Source organism: Physeter macrocephalus, chromosome 1, assembly GCF_002837175.3.
Source record: "Physeter macrocephalus isolate SW-GA chromosome 1, ASM283717v5, whole genome shotgun sequence".
Lineage (NCBI taxonomy): Eukaryota > Metazoa > Chordata > Mammalia > Artiodactyla > Physeteridae > Physeter > Physeter macrocephalus.
In genome coordinates, this window is record NC_041214.2 from 115,937,988 (window position 1) to 115,954,607 (window position 16,620).

General features: G+C 35.8%; 1 protein-coding gene and 1 pseudogene across 2 annotated transcripts in view; one reads left to right on the top strand and one right to left on the bottom strand.

Annotated features, from left to right (window-relative positions):
- The window catches only part of EPHA6 (EPH receptor A6), an 874,792-nt gene that overhangs the window by 819,787 nt on the left and 38,385 nt on the right, over positions 1-16,620 (bottom strand). The gene's annotated exons all lie outside the window — the stretch shown is intronic.
- Positions 7,455-8,162, top strand: LOC102979772 (protein FAM76B-like; annotated as a pseudogene).

Here is a 16,620-nt window from a genome sequence, read left to right on the forward strand (position 1 = left end):
CCCGTGAGCCATGGCTGCTGAGCCTGCGCGTCCGGAGCCTGTGCTCTGCAACGGGAGAGGCCACAACAGTGAGAGGCCCGCGTATCGCAAAAAAAAAAAAAAAAAAAAAAAAAGTCAGTTTTAACTTCCAGATACTACGGTTCTCTACCCTCATATAGAGCCAGAATCAATATTTAATTCCTAAAAATAAATCATACACAGATTGCTTTAAGAAAACATAGGATTTTTATTTTTACCCCTGGTATGTTCCTCTGTATATTGACATTATTTTTAAGGCAACATTTTCCAAGGAGACTCACTCCTTCTTAAAAATAACGAAGTATTTTTATCTAGAAACTGAGATAAATACTTGTTCATTAAGTATACTTATAAGCATTTTGTTTTGTCATAGCTTTCTTACTTCTATTGTTACTTGTTTGTTTTAATATAGGTGTTGTTCATGATTATTTTTGTCATTCCCTATGAGAGTTTGGAAATCCTACTTGAAAGATAAGGTAGTATGACCATAGAGATGTTAAATAGCTTTCTCAAGATCAGAGAATAAAATCAGTCTAGACCATGTGAACTCACAACCTTCAGCTTTCTACTCTACTAGAAAATGATACCGTTTTCAGAAAGCGTGTTCAAACTTCTGACTCTGTCCGTTCTTGAAAACAAATCACTGTTTTTTAGTTCTGATGGAAAAATAAGCTACAATTACCAGAAATTACTTTCCTTAATTATCACCTTAAATGGAGAAAAGGGGCAAAAAATTCAAGCTAGTTTTCTGTTTAGATGCAAGTTATACCACTGAGTAAGAACTGCCACTGAAAACCTTATCCAAACAATGAATGGTTAATAGTTGATTAAAAATATAACTAGTAATGTTCATCCTCACTTCTACACCTTCCTAGTTTATTCAAAAGAAACTTTACATGGCTATCCTGCTGGACACAGCCTTATCTGCTTCAGTCTCATAAATCATTTCTGAAGCCTGCTGTTAGACAGGAGGGCTTACCAGAGAGACCCAAGGAGAACCCAGATGTGGATCTAACCCATCACAAGGTCACTAAATGATAGGTTCACTATGGGCTCCTGAACAAGGTCATTAAGACTTATCAATGAGTTACCTCAAAGTCATGCTTTCCTCATCAAATTTTTCAGTTATCTCTATGGCAAAAAAAAAAGTAAAGGAAATTTGGCATGTTCCAAATTAATAGAAATATATAATGCTTTCATTTTGACATCTTCAGCACTTTGATCTATAAAGAAACTAAGTAGCTTCGTTTAGGACAAGTATTATTTCCATTTGCTTCAATTACACAGTTTTAATAGGTAGAAAAGACTACTTGGTTTTAGTCTTAGATTTGCTAGTCGTACAATATATTTAACAAATGTTGTGATATTTTTCCATCTCTCACAGAAACTCACAACATTTATTACATAAACCTCACTTAGTCCAAACCACTGCACCTCCATCCCATCACTTACACAGCATAAGAGAGGCTTCTTGTGTTTCTAGTTCATTCCTTTCTCACATTTCTCACTTATCTTCTATGGATTTTGAACACTTTCCTTTTTTTTTTTTTTTTTTTTAAATGAAACTCAAGGTCTGAAATGTGCTTAAATCTTTGTTTTTATACCTCTGGTAAAAAAGATTATGACTACTTATTTGAAAGTCTTAACTACAATGTAAAGGCCATTTCAACGCAAAACTATTTCTATATAATGGAAGAAAAGTCTAAAAAACCTATTGAAACCCCTACCTTAAAAACAAACAGTAGTGGCTTTGCATTGAGAAGGAAAAAATGAGTTTTACTAGAATCTAAGAAAAAATTATCAGTGAAAAAGTTTTCCTTGAAAATGGAAGAAAAAAATTTTTTCCTAGATTGCTTTTTCCCGCCATTACACTTACATAGACATAATAGAAATAGTTTTTTACTTCCTTCATTAGGACACTGGAGTCACAAAAATGTTACTTGATTTTATATGAAGACATTTCCATATTATTTCAACAAGCATTAATTATCTGTTATATTTAGACTCTATATTAACTACTGCAGGGTATAGAAAGTTTATAAGATACAATGTCTACCCTCAAGGAGTCTCTGGTGTTATCTTTTCACTCCCACTGTTAGAATTTTTGTGTCAACCCACATGCCCTAGTTTATTCAAATATGTAAATAGCAAAACAGATTAAAATGCCCTTATTCTGAAGGTGCAGAAGAGGAAAGGCTGAAGCTGTTTAGTAGAATGTGTAGAATTAAATTGCTATTCTAAAAGGGCAGACACCCAATATTACATCAACAGCACCATCAAAACTGTTAGTAATTGGACCACTTACCTCAGTTTCTAAAGAAGTGCTAAGGAATGAATAGACTGTAGAAATGCACCTCAGTAGACAACATGAAGGGAAATAATTCTCTACCTGAAGGGTACTCTCCTCCAAAATAATACCAAATAAAAGAAATATCTGCTAAATTTGTCAGGAGAGACAGAGTGTTTTAATTAGAGTGGGAGATAAAAAAAGTTAAACGTTATCAGAAGTAAACATTTTTCTAATCTAAGTTTTAATCATCAGAAATTTAAAAATTTTCAGGTAAAAATAGTAATTGTATTTTCAAAATTTTGAAAAATATATATATTAAAAAACTTTGAAAGGACAATATTCTCATTTTTGTCCAATGAAATTAAAGCCAAATAGAGATACAATTATCAATATTTATTTACAACTTAGTTCTGCCAATATAATATGACCTTCTCAAAGGAAGGGTCTGCGTATGTATGTGTGTATACTTGTTGAATAAAATGAAAAAGGGCAATGAATGAACAAACGAACTAAGTGAATGGAAGGAAGTGTGGGCCAAAAACTCATACCTTAAGTAAAAACTTTCTAACCAAATATTGAAAATGCAGTGCAGGATTAGTGGGAAGGCAAGCACTGCAGGAAATTTAAATGGTTATTGTGCTTTAGTTTGTAATGGAGAAGGTCAAAGGTTATCACATATGATCTCTCTCAAATGTGGTTAAGGGACAAAGTGAGTAGGCTGTTGTATTGAGCACAGAATGCACTGTGAGAACACAAACATTTTCTGTACCTTTTGGAGTCCTCTTTGCTCTACCCAGCCCCTACGCTTTCATCAGAGCGCCCTCAGGTTACTCTCTCTCAGTCCAAATCCTGTGCATCTATCTCCATCTCTGACAATGTACAGTGTTCAAATCATCCCCCTCTATCTGCTGCCCCACTGAAAGCATTTGTCATAGTAAGAAAATATCTTAAATAAAATAGCACACAAATGTGCTTATGAATACTCATTTCCCCTTATCCCTTCCTGCACTGTTTATTTATTTATTCAAGTTAAATTTGAATTGATTACAGCACCCTTCAGGTGAGAGTGACTTAAGGTTTTTTCACGGCATACCTAAAATCACACTATGTAAGCAATTCCTCATAGAAACATATTGAAAGAGATTCCTAAAACTCCAACTTCTATCAGCTCCAAACATTACCCTCTGTTTAGATTATACCTTCTATCTACTTCCTGGGTTCTATATGTGGCTCTACTATTGTGTGCTTGTGTAAACTTAGCCAAGTCAAAGTTCTTGTTCTACCAATTATTGGGAGTTGGTTTGCCTTAAACCAAGTATTGATAATGCTCTAAGCTTTAGTATCTGGCTCTCAACACACTGTAACCTTGTTAGCCGCTCTACCAGGATAGTATGTTAAAAAAAAAAAAAAAGTAAAACAAAAGTTTGCTTATTGTTTTATGGATTATGGTTGTCTCTCCTTCGCCCTTTGAATTTCTCTTATTAATTGATCTACTCAAAGAGTCTTCTAGAGAGATCTAAGAAAAAAAAATCGTTATTTTTTTCTTAGACTTCCCCATCCACCCCGTCTCCAGCTGATCCCAGAAATACTATCCATACCCTAGCTTCTTTAGCCTCTAAAAATGGTACAGTTAATTGCCAATGTTTAAGACTCTTGTCTAAGTCAGCTAACTAAACTGTTTATGAACACCAACATTTCACAGTCAGCTGCTTATAAAACACCGTTGTCAGGTCATGAAACTTGATAATCTGTTCATACAATAGTATACATTCTGGAGATATGCTACAAAGGAATAATTTAAATAAAAACCTAATTTTTTAACTCTTTTACCATAATTTCAACACCCTTGACTGCCTAAAGAATGTGTGTTGTCTTCTGAATCACTAAATTCAATTGTACTGAGGATTTTGTTAAGTAATATTGCCTATGGAACAGAATAGTCTATGATGAGAGAAATGGGCAGTAAAAATGTGAAGACAAATAAAATATTAAGACAATCAGTTGTCGTATCTTTTACACATTAAACAGCTTTTTAGCATAATTATTTGATAAATAAAGTCATGAGAATTATGTAGGACAACTTCCTACTGGAAACTATTGAGGAAATGACAGAGTAAATGCAATGCCAGATTTAGAAGCTCATGAACTGCAAGACAGTTGATCTTTTGTGGCATATTTCTGTACTGCAGAGGAGTCAGGAGGAGGACTGGTTCATAAATGAAACATTTACAAATGTGACCCATGCCAAGAGCAGCATGGCTTCAGTATATAGAAAAGAATGACAGATGGAAGCCTTATTGTTGGCAGAAAAAATAAAAGAAAAAGCATTTTTTAAGAAACAGGCATTATCATCATTATCCTGTATGGAAGGCAAATCGTTAAGTTCTACTGTCATAGTGTTTATGAACAGGATCCTGTGCAATAAAGTAAATGCAACAAAAATGATAATGGAATTTTAACATTTAGGCAAATGGAGAATATTTTATCCAACATGGGTTTCCCAAGTATAATTAAGAATAAGAAAGCAGATGCAGGCTTTCATAAGACCTTGATCAGTTTCAATTTATTGATTACCCAAGACACGAATTATGGTAAGAAATGTAAAATGTTGAGAAACTCCTTTGGTGAAGTCGTCAAGATCCAAATTCCATCCTCAGCTTTCATGGCTGAGAAGCTCAATTTTTATTCTTCTGAGGAGTGGTCATATTTTAGAAGACTAAATCTTGCTAATCAGGCATACAGGAGACTAAATTTATAAATGAGATGGATGATTTATTCACTGATGATCTGTCTCCCCAGGGAATCTCCTTCCCTGAAGGGAAACATATCAAGAGACCAAATTAAAGATCAGATTTCTTGAAAAGTACTAAATTAAGAGAAAAGAGTAACCCTGTTTTACTTTTTTTAATACCCTAGGTTTATTTCTATTTATGAAATAAAGAATTTTATCTACCCATTACAAAGCTCTTCACATTGAATGGTGCTGAAGAAGCAATGAAAAGTTTTCTACTTAGGTTTTCATACATATGTACTGTACTGCCAACTACAACTTTGGCATTTCAAATACTATTTATAAGGCATATTATAGTTTCCATAGTTATAGCCCATCTGATATTGGCTAAATTTTGGAAGGTCTTATTTTTATGGTTTGGAAAGAGAATTGGTTCTGTCTACAGACTCTCTTTAATTACAAAGTATATGTATTTTTCCGAGAAAGATTCTTATGTGTGAGCAAAATAAATCCCAGTTACTGAGTTGATTTTATACAGTTTCAAATAAGGACAGAGAATAATATTTTCTGATGATGTAGGGAAGAATCTAAACATTTAGGCATGGTGTCCACAATCAGCTAGCCAGACTTTCTGTCTTAGGTTGCTCTTTACAAAGGTAAACACACTGCCGTCCTTATTTTTATTGACAAAGAATGAAAAGAGTTTAAAAAATTAAAAGCCACTGGTTTTTCAATGCAGATAGTTTCTGAGCAACTTCTCTTAATAGTTTTTCCTTCCTCAATGACTTAATTTCATCATATAATCAAAAACTGCCATCTTTTAAGTAACGCACAATTGCACACTATTTAGGAATCTATTCTTTCTTGTTTTCTCTGTCTTTACACTTTGCAGAGAAAACTTATCCATTTGGGAGTTTCAACTATCATTTCAATGCTTTCAATCTCCAAAATAGTATCTCCAGCATAACTCTCTCTCTTATACTTTAGACACAATTCAGAGGCCCCTTGCTAGTTTGCAAACTGGTCCCTGTACACAGCAGGCTAGGCGAGAGCAAAGAAAGTGGCAGACCACTCCAGATCGGGAGGTGGTAGGCTTTAATAAACAAGGGGGCTTATATGAGGCTTGTCTTGGGCAGCCACAAGATGAAAAATCTCCACACCCACTGGACTGAATCTTAAAAGTTTATATAGAGGCCTCAACTGGGTTCAGTCATGTATACTGTCCAGATGGTCTCAACAACACCTTACTCTCTCAAGACTGCGTCTTTGGAACAGGTCCCACTGCGGGAATGTGGGCAGAACTGTACATTCCAAGGACAGGGGAGGTGGTGAGGAGTCTCCTGTTGTCTGGGTCCAGCTCACAGGTCAACTGGTATTCATATCTTCTCAATTACCTCCTCTCACACTCCTCACACGTTAACATGTCTGCATCTGAGCTCTCCCATGAACGGGTACCACCTCCTGATTTCCCTATTTCAGTTACTGTTATCCTAGATCTGCACAAGTGCACAAATTAGGAACCTGTATCTATCTGATCCCTGACTCATCCTTCACTCCCCAACTATCAGTTTGCACATGGGATATTACAGGCAGAAGAATGGTCCCCCAAAGTTGTTCATGCCCTAATCCTAGGAACCTGTGGATATGCTATGTTACATGGCAAAGGGAAATTAAGGTTGCTAATCATCTGATCTTAAAATAGGGGGGCAACACTCTTCCCCTCCTAGATTACCTGGGGGGCCCACTGTAGTGACAAGGGTATTTAAAAGCGGAAGAGAGTCAAAGAAAGATGTGACTTCCTTTTCAAAGAAAGGAACAGAGAGATGCAACATTGCTGGCTTGAAGATGTGGGAAGGAGCCATGAGCCAAGGAATGTGAACAGACTCCAGAAGCTGAAAAGGGCAAGGAAATGGATTCTCCCCTAGAGCCTCCACAAAGGAACAGGGTCCCACTGACACCTTGATTTTAGCCTAGGGAGACCCATGTCAGATTTATAACCTACAAAACTGTAAGGATAAATGTGTTGTTCAAGCCGCTAAATCTGTGATAATCTGTTACAACAGCAAGAGAAAACTGATACTTAACTGTTTGGATCATCTTCAAATCTATCCGTTTTCTATTCCCTACCAAGTTTTCTCTCTCAACTGGACAGGGTCCCTTGGTCTTGTTCCCTTCATTTAACTTCCACAATGCAGCATCAGTGATCTGCCTAAAATTCAAATCCGATTTCTCCATTCTCTGTTCAAAATTCCTCAGTGGTTCTCCTTATCGTCTATAAAATTCTCTCAAAATATTTGCTTCAGCTGGTGGGCGCGGGGGAGGGGGAGGAGGAGGAGGAGGAGCACTCGACCCTGGCGGCGGCGGCGGCGGCGGCGGCGCCGCCCGAGTTCCCCGTAGGGCCCCGCCTCGGAGCGGGCGGCGGTGGAGGAGGAGACTGAGGAGCCGGATGGCGGACTCGGCTCTGTACGCCTGCACCAAGTGCACCCAGAGCTATCCCTTCGAGGAGCTCTCCCAGGGCCCCAGCTTTGAAAGGAATGTCGGATTGCGCATCCCATTGTAAAATGTACTTACTGCAGATCAGAATTTCAACGAGAGCAAAACTAACACGATTTGTAAGAAGTGTGCTCAAAATGTGATGCAATTTGGCACCCCTAAGCCATGTCAATGCTGTAACATAATTGCAGCATTTATTGGTACCAAGTGTCAGCGTTGCACAAATTCAGAAAAAAAATATGGACCACCTCAGACTTGTGAACAGTGCAAACAACAATGTGCTTTTGATCGGAAGGAGGAAGGAAGAAGAAAGGTTGATGGGAAGTTATTATGCTGGCTCTGTACTTTATCGTACAAGAGAGTTTTCCAGAAGACAAAAGAACAAAGGAAGAGCCTGGGATCGTCATATTCAAATTCATCTTCTTCATCTCTTACTGAGAAAGACCAGCATCGTTCAAAATATCATCACCATCACCGTCGTCACAGCAGTAGCCATCACAATGTGCCATGTGGGGAACTGCACCTGAGCGTTCAGATGCTTGTCCAAGATGGCATAATCAGTGAGTCCTGAGCCAGATTTGAGCCAGGCCCGTCTGCTTCCTAAGCCTGGCCTTTCCTCTAAGTCACAGCAAATCCATGAGCTTGTGGGATATTAGTTCCCTGTCCAGGGATTGAACCCAGTACCCCTACAATGGAAGCACGGAGTCCTAATCACTGGACCACCAGGGAATTCCCTGATTGTGCCTATTAATCCCAGTATTTCCCCTGTATCTAATTGCTACCTTCCCCCTCAGACATAAACATAATGCCTGCTATACAGTAAGTATTCAATACAGTGAGTAAATAAATGAATAAAAGGGAGAAAAACCCTTCCATGATATTTCAAAAAATAAAAAAAATTTGCTTCAAATGTGCACTTATTTCTTCATACTGACCATACAACCAGGTTCTGAGTATAAAGGTAAATCAAAATAAACATAACACCTGCCTTCAGGGTGATTATGATCTAATGTAAAAAAGAGAAAATAAACAGAAACTATAAACTAAATATGTAACTATGTATTATACTAAGGGCTATGAATTTAATTTGGATTTCAAGCTCATGGAAAGCCTCTAGAAAGGAAGACATGATTATACAGACATGTATAATCATATAATATAATTATAAAGACATGTATAATTATACAATAATTATACATGAATTATTCTCTATATTGCTTTTAGATTCATGAAGTGAATTATGTAACAATGATCAGAGAAAACATAAAATAAAATATTGCTTAACTAGTTTTAACCCAGTATTTTCCTTATTTTTTTTGGCACTCATTTTTCTTTCCCACTGAAAATATACTAACATGAATATACTAACATTTGAGGGAAATTTTTCAAAACAACACTGAATGGCAACTGTTGCCTTACAAAGTATACTCTGAATTCCTTTCTATTGCATGCAAGACACTTCCTGGCTTGGTTCCATCCTCCTGTCCTACTTCTTCCTGTCCCTCTGCAACACCCCATCTTCACCCTACATTACTCTGATATACTGATAATCCTTAAACTTACCTTGCCCTCTCACCTCTCCACATTTTATGCTATTCCTTTCTGCTTGGAATACTCTTGCTTGTTTGGTCCCAAAAGACGACTCCTAGTCATCACTTATGGCTTAACCTAAATGTGATTTCTTCCATAATTTACCCCCATAAGATGGAGATGCTCTTATTCTTACCCCATATTGAAATTTGCACATACTTCACTAACAGTAATTATCTTACTTTATTTTACCACACAGTATGTATTTCTTTGTGTAACTGTTCTTCCATAGACTCTAAATTCCTTGAAGGCCAGAACTGTATATTTTGATCCTCACACTCTTCCTCAAGATTGCTTTTTTAAAAAGAATAATTGAATAAAACAGCAAAATGAAAATGAAAGTGAATGAGTGAGGAATTTAGGATAACTAAATACATATAACTGCAGTTAGTAAAGGCTCAAAATGTCAATAAAAATGGATAACTCAGAACACACAAAAAATTTATTTTCAGTATCTGCAAAGTACTGAGAAGATTATATTGGGGAGGGAGTAGGTAAGGTCTGTAATTATAAAATCCAGTGTTCCAAAAGCAATAAATAATAAAAGAACTTTGTGCTTCTCTAGCAGACTGTGTGAAAACAAATTACTTGAGCAGAATCACAACATTTGCAAAGCCACAGTAATAATCCTAAAATCCTGATTATATGGGAAAGAAAAAAAAACTACTGAAATGAAATCACGACTTAGGCAAAAGAAATTTCAATGGAAACTTGGTAGGGGAGATTTTATATATGGAAGATAAAGTATATTTGAAGTAGTTTTAGGCATATTTTTTCAGATTAGAAAATATATATATATATGTAATCTGAAAGAATACACTCAAATATAAGGAAAAAATTTACCTATGAACAGGAAGAACCATCTACCCAGAATAAATCAGTTGGTGCTCTTAACAAAGAAAACAATGTATTATGGCCACTGAAGTTGGAGAATGGCTACAGAAAGGAACATCAGATGGTATTAAAAAGCATTTAAAAAGAGCTACAAAGGTGGCTACAACATCTTTGAAGTTAAATGTAGGGACCCTACTGATTTGACACTTTCATCTTGAAGTGGCCAGAATGATACCTTTTATTGAGCCCCTCTTTGGTTAGGTTTTCATATAAATTCAAACTTTTAGCAAAGTTATTTTTATAAGACACTAAACATGCTGAAACCTCAGAAAATAAAGGAGAATATTAATAATTCTTCATGCCCATTATTCCTCTGGGACATAGTTATAAATTTTTATCATGTTCCCTTGTGCCTTAGAAGAGCAAATTGTGAATTTAGGGAAGTATGGAAGCCCCTATATATCAAGATTTCACATAGTACCTGGGGAAAGGGCCCTCTTTTTTCTAAGCAGGGGAGCCAAACTGATAATAATCAGCAATATATAGGTTACTCTGACCATTGTGGCAATTATCTCACATACCCTCTATTATAAGGGAAATGATATCCTAGTCATCTTGCTTACAGAGAAATTGATGACATATTAAAACATTTTTAGCTCAAAGGAATTCCACAATGCACCTGTTAAATAAATAGTACTGTCTAAAGCCCCAATCTCAGGTAAGGAAGCTACTGATGTGAGAAACACTGAAGACACAGTCATTGGGCTCCTCCTTTGTCAAACCTCTGTTGAGTACTTAGTAAACCCAAGAACTGTGAGAGGCACTCAAGTCAATAAGGAACAGAGGGGAATAGGTTGATGGACAGCAAACCATTTTGCATTAGGAAGTACATTTTTGAGATGAACAAATTACTTTTACTTCAAATTCTAAATAATATACTGTACCATGTAAAATCCTTAAAAATAGGGTAGTTGAGAACATTTAGGAAACAGACCCAAACTTGTGAAACTGAGTGACTTAAGGAGAGAATTTTTAATTCATCCTGTTCAAAAGATTAAATTTCAATGAACACCCTTTTGATATAGTATTGGACTCATGTTGCTAAGAAGTGAAATTTCTGTTTTTTTCTAGAAGATTAATACTCCAGTTGCTTCAGGCCAACTCCAAAATGTCACACATTATAATGAAATGTTCCTACCATAACACCATAAATAATGATGAAACTAAGCTAAGCAATTGGTCAATTTTAAAATAAAACACAACTTGCACCTATGCATTTACTCACTAAGCCTTTCTTATATTCCTCTTGAAGATGGTATTTCCTCTAGTATCACCTAAACGCAACAAAAATTCTTCCTTTCATTATGACTGAATGAACCTAAAAACATTACTCAATTCTCAACCCCACTAATAATGGCTCATGGGCTATGAGGACACAGTAGAAAAAACTTGCTTACTGCATGTTGTTTTTATTCCAAAAACTGGTTTTAGTCTCAATAATTTTGTTGTCTTTATGGGTCCTTAACAATAAAACAAAGAAATGTATATTCTTAGAGATTAATTTGAGAATTGAGATAAGAGTAAAAATAACCATGGTCAGTGTTCTAGTGCCTCCAATGAGCAAGAACCTTTTATTCTAGTCTGATATTTACTTTTTCCCAGTGTGTACTATACATTACATATTCATAAGAACATCCATCAGTTTATAGTAAAACAATAATAAGACAATGTTAAATCACTACTATAACCAAATCAAATAATTTTAATTTTTTCAATAAGCTTTTGGACTAGCAATGATTAGCTATCTCAACAAAAATTCTCAGCAATTCTCAACACCAACAACATGCTTCTGTGTCCCTGCAGAATCTTGACATTCATCCCTCAAGCCTTTCTTCTCAGCATTACATCCCTCAAACTCACTGCTCCAGGCCTTACTGAATTTATTTCATGTTCTGTAAAATATCAAACTCTTTGGAGCTTCTCACAAACTAATTTTCTCTCATCTTGGTGACTACCTACCCTTGGTCTCAGTTTATGTGACAGCTCTTGTTGGAAGTCTCTTCTGATATTTTTTACCCAATGGTAGGGAAGTTTCATTTAATGAGTCTCCTTAGACAAATGCATGTCCCATAGCAAAGAAGCATGACTTTACTGTAGCTATTTAATCATTTATCTCCCAGAGGAGACTAAGTTTCCTTTGTTTAGGGACCTTAGTCCCCTTGTTCATGAATTTTTTTCTAGGACCTAGCACCATGACCTATCAGAAGGCTATTGAAGAGTCCAGGTGAGAAATGATGGTAGTATTGGCATAAAAAATTCTCCCAACTGATCAAGGCCACAGTGAACTCTCTCCCTCATCCAAATATTCTTAATGTGTACAGCTAGTTTTTGCTTCTCGTTGGAAACTTACCATATGTCAATTAAAATTATTTATAGATAATTTCATAATACAGATGAGGAATATGGGTCCCAGAAATATTAGAAGACTTACTAAAGATCACTCAGGTAGTTAGTGCTACCACTAGATTAAAATCCATATCTCTCACCAGGTATACTGATTTTTCTACTACACCATAAAATTTCATTTCCATAACTAGCATTCATGTTTCTGGAGGGCAGCAAGATATGTATCTCCTATAACTAGGTCACACAATAGTCAAGGGAGTATTTGATTATATTAAGTGATGATTTTATTGAAAGAATTAGGCTTTAATTTTATTTACATTTATATTTTAGTATATGTATTCATTCAAATGATTAATTTTATGTATTTTTAATTTTATTTTAATTTTCTGTCATCCTCCCTCAAAAAAAATCTCCATGACCTATATTTTTATCCCATCCTCCAATGAAATCTCAGGCAGGTAGATTATTTGCCATGCCTTCTTAGTCATAATATGCTGTATTTCAAACATTTTAAATATCAGTTCAAGAAAATAACCAAAACTCAAAATTCATACAATTTTGCACTTCTCCATCAATTTGATTTTGCTTAAGGCCTGGAAGCACGCAGTGAGGAAGGAGTATGTGTTTAGAGTCTCTTCATAATCTACCATTCACTGGCTGCTATTTCTGACTCACAAGTTCAGGCTGAGTGATTAAGTAGAGAGGGGTACAGCTTTTCATGATTGGTTTAGTCTTGATCTGGCTTTGGATATCTCTGTGACGGGAAGATGGTCAAAAATGACTTTACCTTACCTGATCACTGTAAGGAAAATTTCCTGCTGGGAAACTCCAACTCTGAAGAAAACAGTCTCTTCCAATTAATTATTTTCAACTTCCTCCTCAGCTGCTAGATTATATCGTCTCACCAGGAAACCTTAACATTTGAGGCAGTAACCCTTCTAAAGTGTTCCAGGACAGTTCCTTTCCTAATGGTCCACATTTAGGATATAGAAATGCACACATTTGACCCCTACCCACTAGTTTATATAGAGTTCCCTCTGGTACAGCCCTGTATCTGCCTCTGCCCTCCTGTCTCAGGCCACCTAGTCACAGACTCCCCTACCATCCTTAGGCTCCAAAATTATAGCGAACATGTATTAACCTTTCAGTTGTCCCTAATGTCCCCTGTACTAAAGCATCCCTTCTCCACCCCCAAATGCAATTCCTTCCAATGTCCCCAGACTTAATCACTTACAGTAGCTGAAACTGGTCATCTCTAATGCGAGAAAGAGGTTTTTAAAAACTTTTAACTATGACCTGCAGAGGGGATGGTCTATCCATACTTCACTTTAGTATGGATAGGTACTGGTACCTATATATTGTTCTTGGCTTTGAAATTTCAGCTGAATTTATGTCTCATTTTAAAATTCTATCTTGTAATATAATAATCTTAGCTAACATTTGTTGAATGATTCGTGAGTCAAACTCTTAGCTAAGCATGTTCCACATGCATTACCTTATTTGCTATTTATATCATACTTATTTTTTTTTTTAGTTCTTCTTACTACCTTCACTTTACCAGTTAAGAAAGCAAGGTCCTGAAGAGGTAAAGAAACAAATGTACTCCAAGAAGGAAAGCTAATAAAAGGCACAAGCATTTGACTTCAATGCCAGCTGGCCTCACATTAAAGCCCAAGTACCTCAACACTATGCTAAGGCCTCTCTGATCTTGTGAAGGACAAGAGAACAGGAAAGTTTAAGAGAGAGGAAAATAGAGCAGCCTGTAGTGCAAAAAGAGTGAAAGGGAGAAGGGATTTCTAAAATGTGAGATTTGAAAGGTATCCTACAACTCTCTTGGTTTTCTGATTAAAGGATTCTAATAAGCAGCTATAAAAAAAACACAGCAAGACATAAAAGTTTACATTATTTTATATGGATATTTTCCTAACATAAAACCAACAAAATAATTACCTTAATATTTATTTAGAATTTTAGAAATAAAATATCATAAAACTTGATTTTAAATTTACTTGATTTTATAAGAGTTCCATTTACTGCCTCATCTCCCACAGTGTGAAAAAAATAAATACTGAACCACAGTCATCCACATTTCTATTGAACAGTAAAATATTTAAGCTGGCACTTTTTAAAGCATTTACCTTTGAATTTTATATTATTTCATGCCTAATCTGAGCAACTGGACCACAGTAATGAACAAATCTTATGACAGAAGGCTACGGACATTTGTATTTGGTCAGCAATTTCTGAATTTAAGCCTGCTGGGGAGCTAAACTTCACGTCTTATTTACTTCAGCTTTGAAGGCTACTCAAGAAGACAGCTCTAACTTTTGATAAGCATATATTTTCCCCCAGGAAATTTCCATTTTTTCAAATTGTTCTGGGAAAAGCAATTACTGTCTGTTGTGTATCCAGAAAGCAAAATTACAGTTATGTCACTTAAGTATGTCTGAAACCCAATATTTTCGTATCTGTCTAAACAGGATTACTAATCTTGGAAATTTTTATAAGAAACATAAGCATAAAGCTATTCAGATGATCTAAGAATAAGGAAAACAAATGCCTGGCTTAAAATATACCTTATTTTTTAAGGATATAAACATGACCAATTTATTCCATCCCAAGAAATTCTTGAACACTTATTTAAAAACCATTAAGTACTATATAGCATGGTAAAGTGTATCAGTCAAATTTTCAAATAAAACTTTTAAAATATGGAGGTTTAAATATTTTTATAACAATGAATATGGTCACTAGTAGTTTTCACAAAATTTTATTTTAACATATTTTTGTGTATTCTTAGGAGGAAAATAGACGACCAAATTTTTATTAAGGTAGAAATATTAAAAATAATTTAAAACTCAATCTAGGATCATTATTACCTGTTTAGAATTGTAATACACATTAGTAGAATTTCATTAGGGGAGAAAAGCATAGTAAAACCTTAGAGCAAAATCTGACTTGCAACATGGATTTAATGAAATATACGTATACATAAGAATGTTCATCCATACACATGTAAACATAAAACCATCTTGAAAGGTGATTTTTTAAAAATTGTAATCCATGTGGAATTTATGAATACATTTCCTACTGCTAATAGGACTCCAAATGGCTTTTTTTTTTTTTTTTTGGTATGTCCAAGAAAACTGTGAACATTACAAAAAATATCTCAACAAAATTTCCCATCTTCTTGGGCTTCCCTGGTGGCGCAGTGGTTGCGCGTCCGCCTGCCGATGCAGGGGAACTGGGTTCGTGCCCCGGTCTGGGAGGATCCCACGTGCCGCGGAGCGGCTGGGCCCGTGAGCCCTGGCCGCTGAGCCTGCGCGTCCGGAGCCTGTGCTCCGCAACGGGAGAGGAGGGAGGCCCCGCATACCCCAAAAAAAAAAAAAAAAAAAAAATTTCCCATCTTCTTAACACTGACATTTGGTTGAGTGACTATCTAATAAGCAATCAATGTGTACTGAATGAATAAACATGACTCTTTTAGTAAAAAGAAGTCTAACCTACTCCTATATCACCTGACTAAATCAAATTGTGAGTGATTTATAATGATTTTATTATAAATCTCTTGGGCCAAAATTGTATTTTGGCTTCCTATATTATACAGTTCCTAGATGTCCAAAAATAAATATTTCATTTTTTCATGTAATTTACCCCCTAATCTACTTAGCAAAAAGAATTTCTCATATAATTCTCTTCTTAAAGACTATAATCCTGGAATCTTAAGAATCTTCTGTTAAATGTTTCATCATCTCATTGATTATAATTCATACTCATATATTTACTTATTTAAGCATGACATGTTCATTCAGTTCTAAAAAAGTATGTTTTGGGACTTCCCTGGTGGCACAGTGGTTAAGAATTCGCCTGCCAATGCAGGCGACATGGGTTCGAGCCCTGGTCCAGGAAGATCCCACATGCTGCGGAGCAACTAAGCCCTTGCGCCACAGCTACTGAAACCTGTGCTCTAGAGCCCGTGCTCCGCAACAAGAGAAGCCACCGCAATGAGAAGCCCGCACACCGCAACTAGAGAAAGCCCACGTGCAGCAACGAAGACCCAATGCAGCCAAAAATAAATAAATAAAATAAATTTTTTTAGAAAGTATGTTTCTTCTTAAGAGAAGCACTACTCTATTTTGCATGACAGTAATAAAAAATATTAGATTGTGCCTTGATTGTAGAGGATTCTTAAGGGTGCTCTCTATGTCACCTCACTATTTTAGAAGAGAAAAAAAACTGAAGTGTCAATCTATGTTTT